Source organism: Arachis hypogaea, chromosome 15 (assembly GCF_003086295.3).
Source record: "Arachis hypogaea cultivar Tifrunner chromosome 15, arahy.Tifrunner.gnm2.J5K5, whole genome shotgun sequence".
Classification (NCBI taxonomy): Eukaryota; Viridiplantae; Streptophyta; class Magnoliopsida; order Fabales; family Fabaceae; genus Arachis; species Arachis hypogaea.
Window position 1 is genome coordinate 35,874,029 of NC_092050.1, and position 21,596 is coordinate 35,895,624.

Below are 21,596 nucleotides of genomic sequence, written 5' to 3' on the forward strand. Positions count from 1 at the left end.
GCTATTGCTAAACCTGTTTCTTCCACCATTATTAAAGCCTTGTTGGGGCTTTTGATCCTTCCATGAGAAATATGGATGATTTCTCCATGTTGAGTTATAGGTGTTTCCATAAGGTTCACCTAAGTAATTTACCTCTGCTATTGCAGGGTTCTCAGGATCATAGGCTTCTTCTTCAGAAGATGCCTCTTGAGTACTGTTGGATGCAGCTTGCATTCCATGCAGACTCTGAGAGATCATATTGACTTGCTGAGTCAATATTTTATTCTGAGCCAATATGGCATTCAGAGTATCAACTTCAAGAACTCCCTTCTTCATAGGCGTCCCATTATTCACAGGATTCCTTTCAGAAGTGTTCATGAACTGGTTATTAGCAACCATGTCAATGAGTTCTTGAGCTTCTGCAGGCGTTTTCTTTAGGTGAATGGATCCACCTGCAGAAGTATCCAATGACATCTTAGATAACTCAGACAGACCATCATAGAATATATCCAAGATGGTCCATTCTGAAAGCATGTCAGAAGGACACTTTTTGGTCAACTGTTTGTATCTTTCCCAAGCTTCATAGAGGGATTCACCTTCTTTCTGTCTGAAGGTTTGAACATCAGCTCTAAGCTTGCTCAGCTTTTGAGGAGGAAAGTACTTGGCTAAGAAAGCCGTGACCAGCTTATCCCAAGAGTTCAGGCTGTCTTTAGGTTGAGAATCCAACCATAATCTAGCTCTGTCTCTTACAGCAAAAGGGAAAAGCATGAGCCTGTAGACTTCAGGATCTACTCCATTAGTCTTAATAGTATCACATATCTGCAAGAATTCAGTTAAGAACTGAAAAGGATCTTCAGATGGAAGTCCATGAAACTTGCAGTTCTGCTGCATCAGAGAAACTAATTGAGGTTTCAGCTCAAAATTGTTTGCTCCAATGGCAGGAATGGAGATGCTTCTTCCATGTAAATTGGAATTAGGTGCAGTAAAGTCACCAAGCATCCTCCTTTCATTATTATTATTTTCAGCTGCCATCTCCTCTGCCTGTTCGAAAATTTCTGAAAGGTTATCTCTGGATTGTTGTATTTTAGCTTCTCTTAATTTTCTCTTCAGAGTCCTTTCAGGTTCTGGATCTGCTTCCACAAGAATGTTCTTATCCTTGCTCCTGCTCATATGACAAAGAAGAAGGCACAGAAAAATAATAATAATAATAATGGAAATCCTTTATACCACAGTATAGGGATCCCTTTGTAAGTAGAAGAAGAGGGGGAGATAAAGGATGTGATGTAAAGGAAGAAACACAACTGTACCAATGGAAGAGATGTGAGATGAGATGTTAGGATATGAATGAATAAATAGAATGAGATGAGGGAGGGATAATTTTCGAAAATTATTTTGAAAAAGAGTTAGTGATTTTTGAAAATAGTTTTTGAAAATTGTTAGTGTTTTTTTTTTAGAAAAAATTTTTTTTAAATTAAAAATAAAAATAAAAATAATTAATTAATTAAAAAGAAATTTTGAAAAAAGGGGGAAGATATTTTCGAAAAATGAGAGAGAGAGAGTTAGTTAGGTGGTTTTGAAAAAGTTAAGAAACAAACAAAAAGTTAGTTAGTTAGTTGAAACAAATTTTGAAAAGATAGGAAGTTAGGAAGTTAGAAAAGATATTTTGAAATCAAATTTTGAAAAAGATAAGATAAGAAGATATTTTTGAAAAGATATGATAGAAATTAGTTTTGAAAAAGATTTAATTTTTAAAATCACAATTAATGACTTGATTCACAAGAAATCATAAGATATGATTCTAGAACTTAAAGTTTGAATCTTTCTTAACAAGCAAGTAACAAACTTGAAATTTTTTTGAATCAAAACATTAATTGTTATTGTTATTTTCGAAAATTTGGTATAAAAATAAGAAAAAGATTTTTGAAAAATATTTTTGAAATTTTCGAAAATAACTAAGAATTTTGAAAAAGATTTGATTTTTGAAAAAGATTTTGAAAAAGATAAGATTTTCAAATTGAAAATTTAATTTGACTCATGAGAAACAACTTGATTTTAAAATTTTTTGAAAAAGTCAACTCAAATTTTCGAATTTGATGAGAGAAAAAGGGAAAGATATATTTTTTTGATTTTTGAAATTTTTATGAAAAACATGAAAAATATGCAATGCATGAAATTTTTAGATCAAAACATGTGATGCATGCAAGAATGCTATGAATGTCAAGATGAACACCAAGAACACTTTGAATGTCAAGATGAACATCATAGACATAATTTTGAAAAATTTTTAATGCAAAGAAAACATGCAAGACACCAAACTTAGAATTCTTTAATGCTTACGCTCTAAGAATTCAAGAATGCATATGATAAACATGAAAAGACACAAAACAAAAAATTATCAAGATCAAACAAGAAGACTTACCAAGAACAACTTGAAGATCATGAAGAACACTATGAATGCATGATATTTTCGAAAAATGCTAGATGCATATGCAAGTGACACCAAACTTATAACATGACTCAAGACTCAAATAAGAAACACAAAATATTTTTGATTTTTATGATTTTCTAATTTTTTTTGGATTTTTTTTTTCGAAAATAGTATGAAAAAGAAAAAATAAGGATTCCAAAATTTTTAATATGAATTCCAGGAATCTTGCCATGTTAGTCTAAAGCTTTAGTCTAGGAATTAGACATGGCTCACTAGCCAGCCAAGCTTTCAATGAAAGCTCCAGTCCAAAACACTAGACATGGCCAATGGCCAGCCAAGCTTCAGCAGGTGATCATGGATCAGCAGCGGGTGGATGAGCAACAACTAATTTGCTCTTGATAACAAATTGCAAGCCTCAGTCCAAATAAATTTAGACATGGCTTTACAGCCAGCCAGGCTTCACATGCTTCATGGAACACTAGAATTCATTCTTAAAAATTTTGAATAAATTTTTGAAAACATTTTTATTTTTTTCGAAAACAGATGAAAATTTTTTTGAAAATATTTTTGAAAAATTTTTGAAAAGAAAACAAAAAGAAAATTACCTAATCTGAGCAACAAGATGAGCCGTCAGTTGTCCAAACTCAAACAATCCCCGGCAACGGCGCCAAAAACTTGGTGCTGTTGCCGGATCAAAAGGGAATCTGGCACTGATGTTACCGGACCAAAAGCTTGCCGAAGACTCAAACAATCCCCGGCAACGGCGCCAAAAACTTGGTGCACGAAATTGTGATCTCCAGGCTCGAACAAATCCTGGTAATGGCTCCAAAGCTTGGTGCTCTGATCTTAATTCATAATTGTCACAACTTCGATACAACTAACCAGCAAGTGCACTGGGTCGTCCAAGTAATACCTTACGTGAGTAAGGGTCGAATCCCACGGAGATTGTTGGTATGAAGCAAGCTATGGTTACCTTGTAAATCTCAGTCAGGCAGATATAAAGTGATAATGGTGTTTTCGAATATTATATAATAAAATAGGGAAAGAGATACTTATGTAATTCATTGGTGAGAATTTCAGATGAGGGAATGGAGATGCTTTTCGTTCCTCTGAACCTCTGCTTTCCTACTATCTTCATCCAATCAGTCTTACTCCTTTCCATGGCTGGCTTTATGTGATACATCACCACTGTCAATGGCTACTTTTGGTCATCTCACGGGAAAATGATCCAATTCCCTGTCACGGCACGGCTAATCGTCTGGAGGCATCACCCTTGTCAATGGCTTCATCTTATCCTCTCAGTGAATAATATGCTCACGCACCCTGTCACGGCACGGCTATTCATTTGTCGGTTCTCGATCATGCTGGAATAGGATTTACTATCCTTTTGCGTCTGTCACTAACGCCCTGCAATCGCGAGTTAGGAGCTCGTCACAGTCATTCAATCATTGAATCCTACTCGGAATACCACAGACAAGGTTTAGACCTTCCGGATTCTCTTGAATGCCGCCATCATTCTAGCTTACGCCACGAAGATTCTGGTTAGGAGATCTAAGAGATATTCATTCTAGCTTATTTCATGTAGAACGGAAGTGTTTGTCAGGCACGCGTTCATAAGGGAGAAGGATGATGAGCGTCACACATAATCATCACCTTCATCACGTTCTTGGGTGCGAATGGATATCTTAGAAGCGAAATAAGAAGAATTGAATAGAAAACAGTAGTACTTTGCATTAATCCTTGAGGAACAGTAGAGCTCCACACCTTAATCTATGGAGTGTAGAAACTCTACCGTATGAAAATACATAAGTGAAGGTCCAGGCATGGCCGAGATGGCCAGCCCCCAAAACGTGATCAAAGGATCATAAGGTAATCCAAAGATGCCTAATACAATAGTAAAAGGTCCTATTTATAATAAACTAGTCACTAGGGTTTACATGAGTAAGTAATTGATGCATAAATCCACTTCCTGGGCCCACTTGGTGTGTGTTTGGGCTGAGCCTGAGTGTTGCACGTGCAGAAGCCATTTGTGGAGTTGAACGCCAGTTTCTGTGCCAGTTTGGGCGTTCAACTCTGGTTTTGGATCCTTTTCTGGCGCTGGACGCCAGATTTGGGCAGAAGGCTGGCGTTGAACGCCAGTTTACGTCATTCATTCTTGGCCAAAGTATGGACTATTATATATTGCTGGAAAGCCCTGGATGTCTACTTTCCAACGCAATTGGAAGCGCGCCATGTTGAGTTCTGTAGCTCCAGAAAATCCACTTTGAGTGCAGGGAGGTCATAATCCAACAGCATCAGCAGTCCTTTTTCAACCTCTGAATCTGATTTCTGCTCAAGTCCCTCAATTTCAGCCAGAAAATACCTGAAATCACAGAAAAACACACAAACTCATAGTAAAGTCCAGAAATATGAATTTAACATAAAAACTAATGAAAACATCCCTAAAAGTAACTAGATCCTACTAAAAACATACTAAAAACAATGTCAAAAAGCGTATAAATTATCCGCTCATCATTCTTCTTCTAAGAATATCCTGTGCTCACAAATCTGAGGGCTGATGCCTACTATATCCGCCAAACTCCACCCAATTGCTTTCTTGTGTCTTCTCAGCACACTAAGCAGCTGCTCCTCCTGTTGGGAAGTGAGTTCCCTTGCAATGATAACTGGGAACTTCTGGTTATCCTCAAGGTAAGCATACTTGAGGTGGGGAGGAAGGGGTTTTAATTTCAATTTCTGCTCATGGCTAGGCTCTGGATTATCTTGAGCTAATTATAATGGCAAAGTATCCTCATTGTGTTCAGAGGGTGTCCCCACACTTGGACCTTGCTCCATGTGCTTTTCTTCTACTTCTTCTTGGTGAACTTCAGCTATAGTTTCATCAATGATGTCACACTGGAAGATAGAATGATCTTCCGGAGGGTGCTTCATAGCTTCATTTAAACTGAAACTCACTGCTCTGCCATCTATCTCAAAGGAGTAAGTTCCTGAGAACACATCCAGCTTGAATTTTGAAGTTTTCAGGAATGGTCTTCCAAGAAGGATTGATGATGGTCTTCCTGAGTCATTAGGGGGCATTTCCAAGATATAGAAGTCAATGGGGAATGTGAGCCCCTTAATGCTCACTAATACATCTTCAGCAATTCCAACCACTATAATAATGCTTTTATCTGCTAACACAAAATGAGCTGCCGACCTTTTTAAGGGAGGGAGCCTCAAAGCATCATATATAGACAATGGCATTATACTAACACACGCTCTTAAATCACACATGCAGTCAGAAAATATTACACCTCCAATGGTACAGTTAACCATGCATGGATCTGGGTCACTACATTTTTCAAGTATACCTCCCATTAAAGCAGATATAGAACTACCTAAAGGAATAGTTTCTAATTCATTAATTTTGTCTTTATGTATGCATAAATCTTTCAGAAACTTTTTATATTTAGGTACTTGTTGAATAACATCAAAAAGGGGAACAGTTACCTCAACCTTTTTGAAAATTTCTACCATTTTGGGATCAAGTTCCATCTGCTTTCTAGACTTCCTTGCAAGATGTGGAAATGGAATATGAATGGTGCCACTTGCAGTTTCTGTATCCTTTGGTGCTCCATTCCTTGGCTGAGCTACTTCTTCTTCAGCCTTGTCCTGTACTTCCTCTTCCTCTTCAGTATCTTCTACTTCAACTAAGTCTTCATCTTGGGCGTGTTCTTGTGGGCTTGGCTCCTCCTGATTCCTTTCTTGTAGTGTGGTTCCGGACCTCAAAGTGATGACATTAATGCCACCCTTGAGATTGGGTAAGGGTTGAGAAGGAATTCCACTAGAGCTTGAAGGTTGGTTGGTGGAAGTGGGTAATGAATCTATCCGGGAGACGAGAGCTTATAAAGTGGCATTCAGACCATTCAGAGTAGAGTTCAGTGTAGTCTACATGTCTTGTTGTCCTTGTGCAAGAGAACGAAGCATCTCGTCATTTGATGTGGAAGGCGGATAAGTGATCTGAGGGGCCTGTTGTTGGTTGTGCTAGGGTCCTTGGGACTGCCTTAAGTGAGGTGCTCTGTTTGGCTGGTTCTAGTTCTGCTGTCTGTTGTTGTTATTCCACCTCTGGTTTCTATTGTTGTCTCTACCTCCTCTATTATAGTTGTCCCTCCAACCATGGTTGGAATTATCTCTCCAACCCTGGTTAGAGTTGTCCTGCCACCCTTGGTTATAGTTCCCACCTTGGTTATAGTTGTCGCCTTGTTGATTGTATCCTTGATTCAGGCGGTCATAGAAGTTATGAGCAGCTGCCATAGTGTTGTCCTCTTGTTGGAGATGCGGACACTCATCAGTGTAATGACTATAATCATCACATATTCTGCATACTCTTTGGGGGACCAGCTGTTGACTTTGTTGTGGTGGGGGAGACTGTTGTTGTTTTTGTTGATTCAACTGCATCTGCTTCAGTAGGTTGGTCATTTCACATATGGCTTGTGTAACGGCAGTAGTCTCACTATTATAGAAAACTTCTGCAACAGTCTTTGAGTGGTTGTTCCTGTGTTTGTGATTCCTAGTGGACTCAGCTAAGTCGCTGATCAGTTGCCATGCCTCATCTGCGGTCTTGTACTTTTTCAGAGAACCATTACTAGAACCATTGACGAACAAAAATCTCGTGCAATCTAGAATTTTCACAAATAAATTTCCGTTGTAAGTATAGCTTCTAGACCGACAAGGATTCCTTTCGTACAAAAGTTTGGTTGTCACAAGTAACAAAACCCAGTAAAATTTATAACCGAAGTATTTAAACCTCGGGTCGTCTTCTCAAGGAATTGCAGGGAAGTATGATTTATTATTGGTTATGAAAAAAAAAGTATGTTTTTGGGTTTTTGAAATAGAGAACAAGAATTTGAAAGGCAAGAAAAATAAATTAATGATTAGAAAAATCTCTTGGCAAGGTATGAGAACTGGAAATCCTATCCTAGTTATCCTTATCAGGTGTGATGAGAATTGGATTTTGCTCCCACTTAGTTAACCCTTACTAAACAAAGGAAAGTCAAGTGGACTAATTAACTTGATTCATCGGTCCTAGTTAACTCCTATGGAAAGACTAGCTTTAGAGGGATCCAAATCAATCAGCAATCCTAATTTCCAGTCAACTGCTGAGTTTGATAACTCAAGTGTTACCAATTACTTAACCAAAGCCAAAGGGAGAAAATAAATCATAAATTAAATTGAAAGTATAAAAGATAGAACAAAACAATCATAAATCTAAAATACCTCAAATAATATTAAATAGAATATTCAATTCCTGCATAGGAAAGTTCATAAATCAAATTGAAAAGATAAATAATAATTAAAGTAATAGAATAAAATTAGAAAATAAATTAAAGGAACATTGAACCTATGATTGAAGAGAAGTAGCCTAATCATAATAGAAATCCTAAATCCTAATCCTAATCCTAAATCCTAAGAAAGAGGAGAAAGCCTCTCTCTCTCTCTCTCTAAAACTACATCTAAAATCAAAAATTATGTGAATGAATATTGTATATGTTGTTGTCTATGAATGGATTGATTCCCCCACTTTATAGCCTCTAATCTGTGTTACATACAGGTCGCTGCAAAGTCATGCGGAAGCGTCGTCCACGCATTCGCGCGGATTGGGTTTTTGCCAGGTCACGCGTCCGTGTGATCTACGCGTTCGTGTCACCTGGCTTCGGGGAAACTATAACAAAATATATTTCGTTGCGAATCTCCGGATGTTAGCTTTCCAACGCAACTAGAACTGCGTCATTTGGACCTTTGTAGCTCAAGTTATGGTCGATTTAGTACTAAGAGGTCAGGCTGGACAGCTTTAGCAGTTCCTTCAGTTTCTTGTATTCCTTCCACTTCTGCATGCTTCCTTTCTATCCTCTAAGCCATTCCTGTCCTATAAACTCTGAAATCACTTAACACACATATCAATGCATCGAATGGTAATAAGAGAGGATTTAAACATAGCAAATTTAAGAGCACGAAGCATGTTTTCAATCATAGCACAAAATCAGGAAGGGAAACGTAAAAGCATGCATTTTGTATGGATAGGTGTATGAAAGATTGATAAAATCCACTCAATTAAGCACAAGATAAACCATAAAATTGTGGTTTATCAACCTCCCCACACTTAAATATTAGCATGTCCTCATGCTAAGCTCAAGAGAAGCTATAAAGAACGAATGGGGAAAGGTAAAATGTATGAAATGCAACCTATCTGTATGAATGCAGCTATATGCAAAATGCTTTTACCTACTTGGTTAAAAGTAAAAAAATCTTTTAAGAACAAATATGAACTGGATTTCACTCATTCAAATTATAAAAATGAAGTACAAATAGACTTGCAAGAAGAAGATAGCTCATGAAAGCCGGGAACAAAGAATCGAGTATCGAACCCTCACTGGAAGTGTATACACTCTAATCGCTCAGGTGTTTAAGGTTCGATTCTCTCAATTCTCTACTAATCTTGCTTTCTAAGGCTTTCTTTTCTTCTTCCAATCAACAAAAATTTAATGCACAAATACACATATCAAGAGGTCTTTTAAGGGTTGTAATGGGGTTAGGGTCAAGATAGGAATGTATTTGGTCAAGTGGACTAAAATCTGAATCCTTAATTAACTTAAACTTTCCACCTAACTTAGACAATCCATGTAATCATAATACAACATCTAACTATCCATTAACCATGTTTACCACATATTCATGCATTCTAATTTCAAGTACAGTACATATGTATTGCTTTCACCATTTACTTTGGGGCATTTTGTCCCCTTTTATTTATTTGCTCTTTTTCTTTTTTTTTCTTTATTTTTTTTCTTTTTCTATTTTTCTTTTCTTAATAAATATATTATTTTTTTCTTTTTCAATGTATATGATTAAGATATTGAATGCATGAACATGTCCTAAACATTTCTTTTACATTTTCATAAAGATATATAACACCCAATTCTTAAACCAAATGTTTCCAAACCCACTTTTCCCCACACTTAATTCGTGAACACTCTCACTAGTCTAAGCTAACCAATGATTTAAATTAAGGACATTATTATTTTCCGCTTAGAGTTAATGATGTGCTAAAGTAAAGAACAAAGGGGTAAAATAGGCTCAAAATTGGTTTGCAAAGGATAATGAAAGGTTAAGGCCATATGGGTATGTAAGCTTAGTGAAACAAGGGCCTCAATCATATAAGTGCATGCATACATCAAACAATAGAAATATAGAATTAAGCAAGACAAAGATCACAATTTTAGAGAGAAAAACACACACCAAAAACAAAATATTGGTTGATAAAATGCAACCAATCAAGTAGGCTCAAAATCTCACTGGTTTTGTGTGTTCGAGCTCTAAAACCATGTTCCAAATTAAAATTTCTTCAAACAAGTTTTGCAAAAAGTTTAATTCAAATTAGTGAAATGCTATAAAAAGTTTCTTGAAAAAGAAAATATTACTTCAACCAAGTAGTGGTAAAATATGCACAAAAATCAAACAAACATGCAAATGCAACAACTCATTTAACAAAAAAAATTTAAACATTGGTGTTGAGAAGCGAATAACTAACCCATGGAGATCGGTATCGACCTCTCCACACTTAAAGATTGCACCGTCCTCGGTGTATGCTAAGATGTGCAAGTGGATGGGTGGCTCCAACTGATGCTTTTCTCCAAGGATTGTGCAGATGGACTTGTTTGTCTCCCCATATAAAAGTTTTTTTCCTTTCCTTTTCCGGTGGCCATCCTGAAAGAAGAGGAAAAAGAAGAAAAATAACCCAAAAACAAAGATATGAAATAATTTAAAATATGGTTGGGTTAATGCCAAATAATGGGGGTCTCAATTACATGGTAGCTACAACATGCAAGTGAGAAAATAATAGAAGCACATGGCATACCAGTGGTGCAAAAATTTGCAACAAAGGGGAGGAGTGTGGGTAATGAAAGATAGTATAAGTTTATATCAATGCAAGAGGAGTACAAGTATCATAAAAGATTAGCAGTGACTTAAATAATATTACCTTAATTAGAATAAAACAAGTCATGAAGCACTAGAGTAATACCAGAAAAGATGTAACAGTTGAATAAGAAAATTTAACACCAATGAAAAAAATAATAAATTTAAGAAAAATAAAAATATGCACAAAATTAAAATGCAATTAATGAAAGTATGCAAATAAATTAAGTAAAATAGAATGAAAGTGAAGAAGGATGAAAAGTTAAATAAACGAAGAAAAAGAAAGTAAGAAAGGAGGAAGAAATGGAGAAGAAAGAATTAGGATTGGGGAAGAAAAGATAAGATAGTTGGCGCTGATCTAGTAAAACTGTGCGTCGCATGTGACGCGGACGCGTGAGTCACGCGATCGCGTGGTGTGTGATAATGTTCAGGTGACGCGGATGCGTGGGTCACGCGATCGCGTGGCCTGTTTTGTGCTATTGGCGCGAGTGCAGCCGTGCGTTCACACAACTCTCTGTTTCATACCTTTATTGCCAAATTTTTGGGTGACGCGGACGCGTGGGTGATGCGATCGCGTGAATGACCATTTTTTGAAAAAACAACATGAATGCGTGGGGCACGTGGTCACGTGGTAGGGCTTATGCCTCTAGCATCATTCCAGCCTAACTCCACCATAACTCTCTGCCATACACCTTTTTACATCGATTTTGCAGGGCCATGCGTTCGCGTGGGTGACGCGGACGTGTGGGAGGCTCTTTTTCAGAATGACGCGGACGTGTCATTGACGCGGTCGCGTGGGCATATTTATGCCTAAGGCACACCTCCAGCCACGCTTTTGCGTGACTTTCTATTCAATTCTCTTTTCTTCAGAACGCATCTATGACGCGAACGCGTCAGCGATGCTTACGCGTCACGTGCGTTTTTTTTTTATGCAGAATGTAAAATGCAGAATATATGTAGATGACTATGCAGAAATTATGAGTGAACACGAATGAAAATAAAAGAAAATAAAACTAAGAACAAAAAGGAAAGAATATACCATGGTGGGTTGTCTCCCACCTAGCACTTTTAGTTAAAGTCCTTAAGTTGGATATTTGGTGAGCTCCTTGTTATGGTGGCTTGTGCTTGAACTCATCTTAAAATTGCCAGCAATGCTTGGACTTCCAATAAGCTCTGTCTATTCCATGTAAATTTCTCAAGCTTTGATGGAGTTCTTCACAAGCTTTGATCTCCCAAATTTGGTCCTCATATATTCCTGGATCCCAAATCTTGTTTCTGCACCCGTCTTCAAGTGGAACATGATGATTCCATCCGGGTGGTAAGCAATATGAATTCTCTACGGAGTACCAAACTCTTTTTTAGATCCAACCAAATTATCACCACTTGAGCCGTTACATCTAGCCCTTGAGATATCAACTTTGATGAGCCTTGATTTGCAATTCCAACCACTAAACAGTCTCCTCTTACGCTTTATGCCACAAAGCTTCCTGAGTTGGCCGTCCGTTTCAAGAATACCGTACTCAAGTGGGATAGGAAGACGAACAGAGATAAGTTTTACCCACTCAAGTGAAGGAGTAGACGACAACCTATGTGGAGAAGTCTCCAACGTTCTTGACAAAGCATACTCAACTCCCGTCCGCCCTTTTCTAAGGATTTCCGCTTCCACATTATTCTCAGACTCAATCAGAGAAGAGTCTTCATATTCAAGGAGTTCATTTGCAGATGTAGATTAATCACTAGGAGGACTTGATGCATGATCTTTATCACCAAGGGAACTTACTTCTTGATCTATCCCATCCAAGTCTTCATAAGGAATATGCCATGGAGGTTGTGCACTGGCCTTCTTGACATCAATTTCAATCTTATTGGAGGAGTACTCTACAATTCTAGATTCCCATGGAGGTTCAGCATCTCCTAAATCTTCAACCACTTCTTCCTCTGCAATTATTATGGCTTCCTCCACTTGTTCCAATACAAAGCCATGTTCCTCATTGTCCACTGGAGTTTCTAGTGTCTCCTTCATGCTACGTTCTTCTTTTGATTCTCCACATGTAGCCATGGGAGTACTTTGAGTGCTCAGATGTTGGGAAGCTAATTGATTTACTACCTCGGTCAAGGCAGTCGCGAATTCTAGTACTCCCCGTTTCATCTCTCTTTGCCCTTGAAGAAGAACACCAAGAGTGTCATGCGTTGAAGGTTGAGGTGGATATAAAGGCTCATTACTTGGGAGGAAAGGTTCATGATAAGAGGGTGGTTCATCACTCTCCATCTTTTTCACTTGTTGCACAGCACACTTCAATTCCTTGTTCTCAAGTTGAGATTCTTTAGCCATGAAAGCTTCGAGTGCTATTCGGTTTACCGCTCGGTTCAATTGACGCAGGGTTGCTTGAAATTGATCCATTGTTTCCTTAAGATGATCCCTTGACTCTTGTTTTGATCAGATATCATAAGTAGAATCATAAGGCTCTTGGATTGATGGATATGGATGTGGTGTATATGGAGGTGGTGGTCCTTGGGAGTAACTGGGTTGGAATTGGGGTGGATATATGTATGGCTCATATGGCTCATAGGGTGGTTGATATGGTGGATAAGGGTTAGAATCATGAGATGGTGTTTGGTAGTAGGGGGCTTGTGAGTATGGTGGTTCAAAGGTGTATTGGGGAGGTGGTTCATAAGCATATGATGGATCTTGATGGTAACTACAAGGGGTCCACCATATCTATCATCTTGGTATTCACTTCGGAATGGCTCTTGACCATAGTAATTTGGTGGAGGTGGTTTGTCACGAAGGGGTCCACCATAACTATTGTCTTGGTAAGCATCACAGAATGGTTGTTGGTTATAGCGCATTGGAGGGTGTTGTTGCTAAGAGGGTTGATCAAATCTTTGTGGCTCCTCCCATCTTTGATTCTTCCAACCTTGATGCCTATTTTCATTATAGTTTTCATTCCTTACAACAACATTAGAACCAAACTCAAAGCAACGGGGGTGAGAACTCATAGTAATTAATAAAAATTAAAAACAAAAATAAAAACAAATAAACAAGAAAAAGAAAATATTTACAATAAGCAATAATAAGGCACACGTTTGCAATTCCCCGGCAACGGCGCCATTTTGACGAACGAAACTCTCGCGCGATCTAGAATTTTCACAAATAAATTCCCGTTGTAAGTATAGCTTCTAGACCGACAAGGATTCCTTTCGTACAAAAGTTTGGTTGTCACAAGTAACTAAACCCAGTAAAATTTATAACCGCAGTATTTAAACATCGGGTCGTCTTCTCAAGGAATTGCAGGGAAGTATGATTTATTATTGGTTATGAAAAAAAAAGTATGTTTTTGGGTTTTTGAAATAGAGAACAAGAATTTAAATGGCAAGAAAAATAAATTAATGATTAGAAAAATCTCTTGGCAAGGTATGAGAACTAAAAATCCTATCCTAGTTATCCTTATCAGGTGTGAATTAACTTGATTCCTCGGTCCTAGTCAACTCCTATGGAAAGACTAGCTTTAGAGGGATCCAAATCAATCAGCAATCCTAATTTCCAATCAACTACTGAGTTTGATAACTCAAGTGTTACCAATTACTTAACCAAAGCCAAAGAGAGAAAATAAATCATAAATTAAATTGAAAGTATCAAAAATAGAACAAAACAATCATAAATCTGAAATACCTCAAATAATATTAAATAGAATATTCAATTCCCGCATAGGAAAGTTCATAAATCAAATTAAAAAGATAAATAATAATTAAAGTAATAGAATAAAAGTAGAAAATAAATTAAAGGAACATTGAACCTGTGATTGAAAAGAAGTAGCCTAATCATAATAGAAATCCTAAATCATAATTCTAATCATAAATCCTAAGAGAGAGGAGAGAGCCTCTCTCTCTCTAAAACTATATCTAAAACCTAAAATTATGTGAATGAATGTCGTATATGTTATTGTCTATGAATGGATTGATTCTTCCACTTTATAGCCTCTAATCTATGTTTTCTAGACCAAAAACTGGGTCAAAAATATCCCAGAAATCGCTCCCAGTGATTTCTGGTACGTACAGATCGCTACAAAGTCATGTGGAAGCGTCGTCCACGCGTTCGCGCAGATTGGGTTTTTGCCAGGTCACACGTCCGCGTGATCCACGTGTTCACGTCACTTAGCTTCAGGGCAGCTATGGCAAATTATATATCGTTGTGAAGCCCCGAATGTTAGCTTTCCAACACAATTGGAACCGGGTCATTTGGACCTCTGTATCTCATGTTATGGTTGATTTAGTACTAGGAGGTCAGGCTGGACAGCTTTAGCAATTCCTTCAGTTTCTTGTATTCCTTCCACTTCTGCATGCTTCCTTTCTATCCTCTAAGCCATTCCTACCCTATAAACTCTGAAATCACTTAACACACATATCAAGGCATCGAATGGTAATAAGAGAGGATTTAAACATAACAAATTTAAGAGCACGAAGCATGTTTTCAATCATAGCACAAAATCAAGAAGGGAAATGTAAAACCATGCATTTTGTATGGATAGGTGTATGAAAGATTGATAAAATCTACTCAATTGAGTACAAGATAAACCGTAAAATAGTGGTTTATCAACCATCTAGTGTAGTTTTATCCCGAGGCTTCATGCCTTGAATAAAGTAGCTGAACAATGCAGGAGATCTCTTTCCTCAATCTATCTGTAACTTCAGCTGGAAAGTATTTTTTCAAGAATTCTCTTCTGAGCGTATCCCAGTTGGTAACAGTTGCTTCAGGTTGGGAGTAGTACTACTCCCTCGCCTTTCCCTCAAGAGAAAATGGGAAGGCGGTTAACAGAAAAGAAGTTTCATTTGCACCATGACGCCTAACAGTAGAACAGGCTGTCTGAAAATTCCTGAGGTGCTTCATGGGCTCCTGAGCAGGTAAACCATGAAACTTGGGCATCAAGTTGATTAGTGCAATTTTTAGCTCAAAATCTGCAGCCAGAGTTGGATGATGCACTTGATACGGCTGCAGTGTAAAGTCTGGGGCTCCAACTTCCTGGAGAGTAATCCTCCTAGGTGCTGCCATATTATCTGCATGTGAATCAACTGAATCAGTAGTAAAGGAGCTTGTTTCTTCCTCAGATGGTGGTTCAGATTCACCCTCAGAGGCTAACCGACGCCGAGCTCGCCTAATACGTGAAAGAGTTCTTTCAATTTCAGGATCAAATGCGGCTAAGCTCGGATCAGGCAACGAAGGCGTCATTCAATGAAAGAAACATACAGCTCATGGTAATAAAATAAAATAAAATACACAAAAATTAAAAACATGTACACTAATTAATAATTTAGCACACAATTGCAACTCCCCGGCAACGGCGCCAAAAATTGACGCGTGGCGTAAGTTTAACCAATTAAGAAATTATAATATAAGAACAGCATTGCGAGTATAACTCTTAATCAGCAAAAATCCGCCTCATCAATTTAGAAAGGTTGTCACAAAAGTTTAGAATAAAAATACTGGGAGTATGAGTCACAGGTCATCTCCCAACGAGTTGCTAAAAAGGGTGCTAAGTTATTAATCAGGAGTTTTCTGGTAATTTTGAGTTTGGGCAATGGGAACATAAATAATTGTAAATTAATGCAGTGAAAATTAAAAGAGATTAATAATATTCTAAATAAAAATCCTTGACTGGGGGAATGATTAATCGGAAGTTCTATTCTTGTTGGACTACTCTCAAGTGTAGTATAAAGAGGTTGTTGTTTTCACTTAGTTAACCCTTACTAAATAAAGGAAAGTCAAGTGATTAAGCTAACTCTTATTCGCAAATCCTAGTCCTCTCCCTTGGGAAGGTCTAGCGTTAGTAAATACAGAATTAGCCAACAACTTCCAATTTAACTAATCACTTGAGCATTCCAACTCAAGTGTCTCCTCTTAATCAACCCCTGTGTCAAGTTGGGAATCTACTCCATTGACATGAGAATTACTTGTATAGAATTAAAAAAGGGATAAAAGAAAGACATGATAGACAATAACTGCAATTTAATTTAAAATAAAAATAATCCTCTGCATCAACAATCCATGAAAATAATCCAATTGCAACTCTAAACAAGAATTAAGAATATGGAATAAATAAAAGAGTAAGGAAACAAACTAGAATAGTATCTTCAACGGAGGTGATGACTCTTCAATATCCAAAGCAAAAGCAATAAACTATGAAACTATGAATGTAAAAGAAAACCTAGAGGAAGAGTAATTTTCTCTCTAGATTCAGATCTAAAAAAACTAAATCTATGCTAATGAGAATCTGTCTTGAGTCTCTGCAGGTTCCCTGGCTCTAATATGTGTTTCTAGGCCGAAAACTGGGTCAAAACTCGACCCGAAATCACCCCCAGCATTTTCTGTCAATTCTGCAGATCGCGCATGTCACACGTACGCGTCAGTCACGCGTGCGCGTCATTTGGCGAATTTCCTTATCACGCGTACGCGTCAGGCACGCACACGCGTCGCTACAAATTTCTCCATCTCGCGCGCTCGCGTGAGCCATGCGTGCACGTCGATGCTCGATGGTTATCTCCTTGGTTTCTTGTGTTCCTTCCATTTTTGCAAGCTTCCTCTCCATTCTCTAAGCCATTCCTGCCCTGTAAAGCTTGAAACACTTAACACACGGATCACGGTGTCGAATGGTATAAAGGAGAATTAAAATATACAAATTAAAGATCTCTAGGAAGCAAGTTTTCAACCATAGAACAAAATTAGGAAGGGATTGTAAAATCATGCAAATCATATGAATAAGTGGGTAAAGACTTGATGAAACCACTCAATTAAACACAAGATAAACCATAAAATAGTGGTTTATCAAAGAATCTTTAGTCAGTTGCCATTTATGGTTTAGCCTGTTTATAAGCTTGATTTATCTGGTGGAAGTTCTAGGATTGTCTTCGGCTTTCCCAAGACATTACATGTTAGATATGTGGGTACTGTTACCATACTGAGAACCTCCGGTTCTCACCCATTCGGATTTTGTGGTTTTCAGATGCAGGACGTTAGGCTCCTCGCTAAGGCATGCTGGAGATTTCTGGATTAGCGAATATCCTTGTTTCTCGGGATTTTACTTTGGTTTCATGTTTTCACTTATATACTTTTATCTCCACTAAATAATGTATATAAATATACCGTTTTGACTCCTCTTAGAGGATGTTTGGAGAATAGGTTGTGTATTCACTCTTTGGGTTTCCTTTGGGTTTTCTTGCTTTATATATTTGTATATACTTCTATGCTCGGACCGGTTTTCTTCGCAGCCGGATTTTGAGTTTTGGATATTTGTGTTTTTGACACTCTTTGGATATATTCTTACGTTAGCTTATCCTTATCTGTTTCGTTACGTTATCGACCGGAGTGTTGCGCTTTTCGAGTTATGATTTTGATTTACCCCTTTTCCTTCAAAGGCTCCTAGTTATAAACATTCTTCACAGTACTATATGTACTAAATTTTATTTTTAGAGGTCGTAATACCTCGCCACCTCTGTCGTATGACTTAAGCATAAGGCTCTGTGTGGTAGGGTGTTACACCACCAGCCTTGCTGATCCTGCAGAAGTTGTCAACTTGAGAGAGGAGGTGCAGAAGCTCTCACAAGAGCTTCACCAACAAGCTTGGCAGTCTAAGCAGAAGTACTACGAGTTTCTTGCATGCATGGGAAATACCGCAGCCATTAACTCGTAGATGACAGAGAAGCTAGAGCGGCTAGAGCATTTGTGAGAGCAGATCGAGGTGTACAACGAGCATATGCGCGCTTGAGGCAGCAGGGTTGGGGCACCGACATCAGTACCTACTTCGCCGCCTCAGCAGGGGGAAGACGATGACGATGAAGATTACCAGAATCTGTAGGGTTTAGGGATTTAATTTATTTTATATCTATTTTATTGTATTCTACTTCTGTGACATTTTATTATATTTAGACAATTGATATTTAATAAAATCATTAGTTGATTTCTGGTAATTTTGAATTTTTGCCCTAATTATGTTAATAAGAATTTTAATTTGACTACTAATTGTGGTTTAATTGTGAAAAAAACTGCTATCGAATTTAACAGTGGACAAATTCAACGGTAATTGAGCTCTGAAACACATAATATGGTGCCAAAGTTACCGTAAGAATAATCCGCCAGTAATCAATAATTTAGTGTTGACAAATTTGTTAAAAAATTGATAAAAAATCTGCTAATAATTAACATGAGACGAAATAATCTTACAGTAAATAATTTTTAGTACTATTTATACTGTCAAATTCAATCCGACAATAAATCTAACAATAAATTTAATAGTACTCAATATTTTTTTTTAGTGAGATAAGATGATCTTAGACCGTTTAATTTCATTTAGACACTTTCTATATTCAGTATCTCCTAATAAGCCTTGGTCCTCTTTTCTACATTGATTTGAAATTTAATAACTGAAAGGAGCAAAAGAGAGAATCGTCGACCACTTTTACAAAAGGAAAACGGGAATATACAAGATTCTCTCTCATTCATTGTGCTTCTTTAGATATTTCACTGTTTCACTAAGTTCACATTACAACCATTTGTAATAATTAAATATCGAAAATATTTGATAACTAAAAAAAATCAGTCAAAAACAGTTATAATTTGTCTTATTTAACATTCATTAATTATTGCGATAATTAATTAATGTTAAATAAAGAAAATTCTGACTGCTTTTTTTTTTGTATATATCAAATGAAGTATCACATGTAATTTGGTAAAGTAAGGATATCAATGTAAATGTAAATGATGGCACCTGATTCGTCAAACAAAGCATCATTTGATGTAAGAATAAAGAATTTAAATTTTTTAAATTTTAAATTTTTATTTTAAAGGATAAAATGAGATTTTTTATTATTGAATATTTGTTTTCTTGTGTATTCTCTTGATTCTACCTATAAAATAAATAGTAATAGATTATGTTTTATCCTTTAAAATTAAATTTAAAATTTAAAAGATCCAAATTCAAAAATAAATACTCAAAAATAAACTCATCAATTTAAGTTTAGGTATAATATATCTCATTCATAAATATTAAAAAACTAATAAAAATTATTATTTTTAGTCAATAACTAAATAATAATATTAAAATATAAACTAAAAATATATTATTAAATTATTAAATTAAAAAAATAAATTAATAATTAAAAATATTAAATTTTTCTAATCATGAATAATCTCTCTCTCTCGTATATGGCCGGACACCAAAAAAAATATCATATATGGCCGCTATAGTGACAGTGAGCTTATAATATTATATTATTCTTTTCACATGCATACCCATACTTGTTGTTAAGCTGTTTTTTTGTTTCTATTCTTTTTCTTTCTTTTTTAAGGCATTTAAAGATTTTTTATGAAATAATTAAAATTTTGATTTTTAAAATTATCATTGTTTAATAAAAATATATTAGGTGATTAAATATTTTTAATAATTAAATTTAACCAAGTATTGTTATACATATATGTTCTTTTTTTTTTTCGGTACACACTTTTTTGTGTCTTCCTTTTTTGTTATGTCCTTTTTTTTCCTTTTTCTTTGTTTGTATTATGTTTCTCATTTTTTTTATTTCTCCTACTTAAAAATATAAAACCAAAAAGAGAAGCAAACACAAACAAATAAGAAGCAACAGCAAACCAACATCACATTTCAAAGTTTAAAAGGAATGGAGTGGTTTGGATTTTTTTTGTTGTTGATAGTAATATCGAAAATAATAATAAGATGGATCGTTATTTCTTTTGTTATTCTTGTTTGATTATTTTATTTGCTGTTGTTGTTCTTACTTTACTTATTGTATTGAGCTCTCTTATTTAAAAATAGAAGAAAAAAGATAAGAAATGATAAATCCCAATTTTATGGTTTATCTTGTGCTTAATTTAGGGAATTTTATCAACTTTTCTCACATTTATTCAATGAAATAGCATGGTTTTGCAAATTCTCCTTAAATTGTGCTTAAGAGTAAAAACATACTTTTTAGGCCTTTAAATCGCTAATTTTATTTCACTTTAATTCCATTCGATGCCTTGATATGTTTGTTTGAGTGATTTCAAGATTAGAAGGCAATGATTGGATTGAAGGAATGAAGAAAAAGCATGCAAAAATGGAGAATTCATGAAGAAATGAAGGAATCGCTAAGCTGTCAATCCTGACCTCTTCGTACTAAAACGATCATAACTTGAGCTACAGAGGTCCAAATGAGGCGGTTCCAGTTGCGTTGGAAATCTAATATTCGGGGCTTCAAAATGATATAAAATTTGCTAAAGTTGCCTTGCAGTTAAGTGACGCGCACGTGTCACCCATGCGTGAATGTCGCAGGAGCAGCGTGAGTCACTTAAGGCAATTCGTGGCCAGCAATTTTTGAAGCATTTTTGGCCCAATCCAACCCATTTCTGATGCTATTGAACCCAAGGATTGAAGGGGAAAGAAAAGAAGTAGTCATAGTTTAGTTTTTATCATGTTTTAGGTTAGAATTCTAGAGAGAGAAGCTCTCTCTTCTTTCTAGAATTAGGGTAGATTAAATTCAAATCTCTTCTTAGATCTAGATTTTAATTCTTGTTTTCATCTACTCTTCCTTTCAATTTCTTGTTGCTACATCTTTACTCTTTTAGTTCCTTTTGTTAATTTCTTATTCTAATCATTTTTATGTTCATGCACTTTTGTTCCCTTTGATTTCAATTAATGCAATTTATGTTTTATGTTCCTTTATGGTTTAATTGCTTTGTTCTTGTTATTTTCTTGCATTTGGTAGTGTTAGATTTTATATTTCTTGTCATTTTACTATGCTTTTCTTTTATGCCTTCCAAGTGTTTGATAAAATGTTTGGTTGAATTTTAGTGTAGATTTTTTTCCTCTTGCCTTGGGTTGAGTAATTGGAGACTCTTGAGTTATCATACTCTTTTGTTGATTGATAATTGGAAGTTGCTAGTTGACTTGAATTTCACTAAAGCTAGTCTTTCACTATGATTTGACTAGGACTTGTGGACTCAAGTTGATTATATCTACTTGACTTTCCTTCATAGTTAGAGGTTAACTAAGTGGGAGCAATGGACAATTCTTGTCACAATTGATGATGATAATGAGGATAGGACTTCTAGTTCTCATTTCTTTCCAATAGTTTTCTTAGTTATTAGTTTATTTCTTTTGCTATTTACATTTCTTGTTCCTTATTACAAAAACCCCAAAACATTCCTTCATAGCCAATCATAAAGCACTTCATTGTAATTCCTAGGGAGAACGAC

At 36.1% G+C, this 21,596-nt stretch overlaps 1 non-coding gene across 1 annotated transcript; it reads left to right on the forward strand.

Annotated features, from left to right (window-relative positions):
• The first annotated feature begins 507 nt into the window (after positions 1-507).
• Positions 508-615, forward strand: LOC112752456 (small nucleolar RNA R71). Its single transcript, XR_003176892.1, has one exon. It is a non-coding gene; the product is annotated as a small nucleolar RNA R71 (small nucleolar RNA).
• The last annotated feature ends 20,981 nt before the right edge of the window (positions 616-21,596 follow it).